The sequence below is a fragment of the Octodon degus genome, unplaced genomic scaffold, assembly GCF_000260255.1.
Source record: "Octodon degus isolate 3935 unplaced genomic scaffold, OctDeg1.0 scaffold00117, whole genome shotgun sequence".
NCBI lineage: Eukaryota > Metazoa > Chordata > Mammalia > Rodentia > Octodontidae > Octodon > Octodon degus.
In genome coordinates, this window is record NW_004524693.1 from 3,175,693 (window position 1) to 3,181,227 (window position 5,535).

The 5,535-nt window shown below is 36.1% G+C and overlaps 1 pseudogene; it reads right to left on the reverse strand.

Annotated features, from left to right (window-relative positions):
- Positions 1–1,303: 1,303 nt before the first annotated feature.
- On the reverse strand, positions 1,304–3,890 carry LOC111812233 (annotated as a pseudogene).
- Positions 3,891–5,535: the final 1,645 nt, after the last annotated feature.

Below are 5,535 nucleotides of genomic sequence, written 5' to 3' on the forward strand. Positions count from 1 at the left end.
CATTGGTAAGCTTTTTACATGAAGGTCTAAATTTTACCTTTCAAAGGAGACAAAGTTTTCTTCATGCTTACACTCAGAAATCATGGGAATGCCCTTCTCAGCCTATTTAATACTGCCGGAAAAGGAAATGCTGGTAGCCAAATACTCCTTGATTAAAATTTATCTAGCTGGGTAATGTGATGCACTTCTGTGACCCCAGCCTCACTGGCAGCATGAAATAAGAGGATTGCCACAATCTACACCAGCCTGAGTACACAGTGAGACATTTTTTTTTCTTTTCTGTTTTTGTACCGGGAGTCAAACACAATACCTCTCACTTGCCAGGCAGGCACTGTGGTACTGAGCTATAACCCTGGTCCCAAGGAAGTTTTTAAAAAAATAAAAATCCTGGCATTTGAGTGCTAACCTTTTTTAGGCTGTCTTAATATGTGGTGGCAGTGGTGGGTTGTGCCCAGGGAACATTCTTAGAAACTTTTTTTTTCTATGTCTGGTATATTTTGTGAGGGCCAAGTAGCAGTATTCACCCAGGGCTGATGCAGAACTTAGTGGCCAAATTCCCTTTAGCTTTGCCAGATTTTATGTCTGATATGTCAGTATAATTCATCATCTCTTCCATTGTTATAGATTGGCCCAACTTGCAAATATTACCTTCAGTCTTTTACTATGGAGACAAACTTATTTGACAATTACCGTCTCTTATATGCTTATGAATTTCTCACCTTGTAGCACAGGCTGGCCTGGAACTTGCAGTGATATATTCCTGCCTCAGCCTGCTGAGTGCTGGGACCAAAAGTGTGCACACTATGCATGACTAAAGTATAGTCACCTCTGTAGTACAGATATCTGTCCTACCTAGGCACAAAGTTAGCAAGGGACTGCTCAAATGTTCACCTGATCACAAACACTTTTGTCTCTGTAGAACACTCATTAAGCAGTATTTACTATGTGAAATTTAATTTAGGAACTCAGCGATCTCATAACTATATTTTATAGCAAAAATGAAACAGTCAGTGGCAAATGCCAAAGGTCCAGTGAGCTCCCAAAGGCAAAATCCATCTCCACTGTTTTATTTCTCCTCCATGGTACCAGGGTTGAGACCAGGGCCTCCTATAGGTACTGCAAGAGCCCTACTGTTGAGCTGTGCCCAGAAAGAAGTGCATCTTTCCTCTTGCAGTTTGTAGGGGAACATTTTACTAAGAAGGCTGCTGCTCAGGGTGTTGAGTAGAGGGTGGAAAGGAATACAAGGGCAAATGGGGAGTAGACACTGGTTAATACCTGTTTATTTTGTATAGACACACACAGATCATGCAGTGCTTCCTGCATTGGATACAATCTTCCTCCACAGGTTGGCACACTCCTTCACCACCAGCCTTGTAATGACAGAAACCCTCATATCACTTTTGTTGTTTATTGTGAGAGAACACCTATGTCATCCTAGAAATAAAGAAACACCCTGTATTTTTCCCAGTATGACTTTTATTATTAGATTCCCACTGGAGTATGCAGCAGCTTCTTTTTAAGCTATGGTTTGCCCTTGACTGGCCATCACCATGTGAACTACACCAGCAGTGGGAAATCTGTTCAGTCATCCCTTGATTCCCTTCACAGAGATGATATATAGGTTTTTGGCTCCTGTGTTGTCTACACAGTTTAATCACCGCTGTCACAGGAAAACTCAAGGAGATCCTGAATTTCACAGTGAAAAAACTAAGTTGAGAGTGAAAGCAAATGAAAAACAAACACTAATCCAAGTAAAGAAAATGAAAAAATTGATAGATTTTATTCAATCATATCAATAATTAAACATAAAAATATAGTCTAAGCACACTAATGAAAATGTGAAGATTGTCAGACTGACATAGAAGACACAGATTCCACTTAAGAAAAAAACTTACTTTAAATAGAAAAATAGATAAACAGTAAAGAAATGGGAAAAGATACACCATGCAAATGCTTATCAAAATGTTAGGATGATTATATTAATATGAGGAAAAAATAAACTTAATAAAAATGTGTCATCATGGATAAAGAAGGAATTACAGAAAGAGAAATATTTTAAACATTTAGAAACAATCCACTTATAGATGATCTATTAGTGAAGTTAATGAGGGGGATTAAAACATTTTAAGATATTAATATAAAAGTTTATGAAATATATTTGGAAACAATACACTGAAGGAAATGTATAGCATTAAATATTTATATTAGAAAAATTCTCTAGTCAAGTATAATGCAAACAGAAAAATAGAAAGTCATTATTATACATTTATATTAGGTATGTATATGACTAAGATATCTACATCTTCTTGGAGAACTGATTTTTTTCATTATTCTGTAGTCTTTTTTCCACTGATAGTTTTTTAACTTTGAAGTGTATTTTCTTACATTTCATATCTGTCCTTATATTCTACCTTTATTTCACTCATTCCTTCTCTAATACTTGTCCTTTTTTAAGTAAATCCCAGTTCCTGACTTGTGTTACTTTCCTTTGGCCCAAAGAAAATATTTTATCACTAATTTTAGAGCAAATCTCCTGTTAATAAAGTGTTGTGGAAAACAGAATACTAGACTTTTTTCAGACAGCAAATGTACCAAGATACACTCCAGGAAAGTGGAGAAAGATTTTTATCTGGCCACCCTGCCTCTGAGAAGTTCATGCTTCATAAATTCTGAGCACCAGAGATAGCGTCACAAAGGTCTTTATTAAATTTGTGTCAGGAAAAACGAACCCAAACAAAGGCAGTTATTAAAAAATGACAGGTTTATGACTTTAGCTATCTAGCCTACCTCACTCAGGTAGGGAATCTAACATAAGAGGATGGGCGTGCAGGCAGCACAAATTAGGCAGTGGTATGGGAGGGGGAAATAGGAAAAGGAAAAGCCATAGAGAACTTTGAAATCCTCCTATTAACATATCCAGTCTGGACTGAAGGAGGGAGCAGGGAACGTGCTCAACACAATCAGAAACTATTGTGATCAATGGAGACAAAGGATTGCTCTGGAAAACCACCAAATGTCTTCTTTAGAAGTACTTCACATGTGGATCCACATGTGCAAATACCTTATATTGCTAGTGTGACAACCTGCCAGAGTAATTAAAATCTAAAAGGTACAACAGATAAAGTGAATGGGAAAGAAATTGTACAATGGGAAGGAAAGAGTGGGATAAGAAAGGACAAATGAAAGGAGGGAAATATATTTAGGTATATATGCAGAATAATTTGGATAATTGCATTTTTTATTTCTGCTTTGCTTTTTTTTTTTTTCAACCAAGGATTGAATTCAGGCCATTGTGCTGCCTGCACCACTCCCCTCCACGGAAGCACTTATTCCACTGAGTCATCTCCCTGGCCCCTCTGCTGGTTTTTTCAAAGAAGAAGTTAATGCTTTTTTTTTTTTTTCTTTTTACTCTGTTTCTTTTCCCTGTTTTGAATGCCTTTGTTATTTTTTTAAGTGAATCTTGCTTGTTTATTTCAGGCAATGTGAATAACTAATTTGAAGACAGCATTAGGTTATAGAGCAACCATTGTTGAATTCCTATTACTTTGTTTAGTGAAATCTTGTACTGTTTCTAATGCTGTATTTTTACTCTATTACTATTTTTTATTTTTCAAAAAAATTTAAAAAAATAATGAAAAACAGAAAAAAATAATAAAAGTACTTCAGCCCTTGTTATGAAAAGGATTTAATACTCCTTTATCTTTCCAGTCTTTTATCATTAGATATAAAATTGTGTGTTGGTGTTTGTTTCTTTCACATTATTTACTTCACTTTCTTTTGCTTACATGACTTTTGATGAGAAGTGAACTAGTGTTTCTTATTCCTCTTCCTGAGTAAGTAATGTACTTTCAAGCTTACCTCACCTCTTCAAGCCAAGCATGGCAGCACATGCTTGTAATCTCAGTATTTGGGAGGTTGCTGAGCCAGGAGAAGTGCTGTGAGGTTTTACATCAGCCTGGGATGCCTACTAAAAGTCTGTCAAAAAACCAAATGAAAATATTGTTTTCTTTGCATTTGATTTTCTTCAATTTGAGAGTATATTTCTTCTCTTTATTGTACTTTGTGTACTCTGAGATTCCTTATTATTTTCCATAATTTTATTGAGAAACAAATAGCAATAAGACAGTTTCAAACAAAAATGTTAGGAGAGTTTCAATAATAAATACATTGCATACATTTTTCTTAGTGGTTATTTGCTGTACAAGATGCAGACATGATATCCTATTTACAAACACTATTAGAACAAATCCCTCTATTCATTAAGAGAAGGTAACTATATATCTATCCTAACCACTTTGAATATACAGATACAAAATAGACATTCATCTGTATCCCCTTTTTTGTTTAGTTCCATTATTTGAATATTACAGGTGTGTTAACTCAGGAAAATATACTAAAAGAGTCCAGTAGTCCATAATACTATTGGGTCTTCTGCTTCACTGGCAATGTCAGAAATTGCTGACTTGAGTCTCCTACAACTCAACATAACAGCATGGGATTACTTCTTATATTTCATTTTTATACTTTTCTCCTGAATGATTAAGACCAAGATAACGCAAGACCTATGCAACAAGAGTTGCAGCTTTTGGATCTGATAAGGTCAGTGAAATCCCCTCAGGATTTATCCTGAGATCCTGTACCTCAGATTGTAGATCTTTTCTCAGTGTCAGCCATATGGATGTCTCCTCATTGAATTAAGAAGAAGTAGCTGTGTATCTATCCTAACTATTTTGTATACACAGATACAAAATGATCCATTTCTATCCCCTTTTTTGCTTAGTTTTGTGAGAGATGGGTATTCCATTGCCATTTAAATATTGTAGGTGCATGAATTCTGGAAAATAATCCGATGTAGTCCAGTAGTCCATAATAGTAGTGGATTATGCATAGAACTGGCATTGTCAGAATTTGTTGATTTGAGCCTTTTACAGCTCAGCATATTAATATTCTTTACTTTTTATACCTCATTTTTATACTTTTCTGCTGGATGGTTAAGACCACGATAAAGCAAGACCTATATAACAAGAAATGTAACTTGTGCATCTGACAAGGTCAGTCAAACTTCTCAGGATTTATGCTGAAACCCTGTACTGCTGTTTGTAGATCCTTTGTCAGTATGTCAGGCTTTCACAGAGAATAAATTTGTTAGGCAATGGCGTGACTCATCCACATACCTGACACCGACAAAGGACCCTATATACTTCTTGTCTACACCTATGTGAAATATTTATTTTGCTTAATCAATTTAATAATGCATTCTCACTATTTTTTAAGATGCCTATGTATCTTTTCATTTCAGTTTGGAAAGATTTAATAGACTTATATTCAATATAATTGATTCTTTCTTTACCTACTCTGACTTACTAATGAGTTTATTGAATGTAATCTTCATTTCCTTTTAAAAGGTTTCCTCTGCCGACTTCCGGGAACCCCCAGAACCAGTCCTAGCCCAGGTCCGGTGAGTGTGTGGAGAGCTTCCTGCTACCCTGCGCCGGCGGGACCAGTCCCAGCCCAGGCGCAGCGTGGGCCGGACCC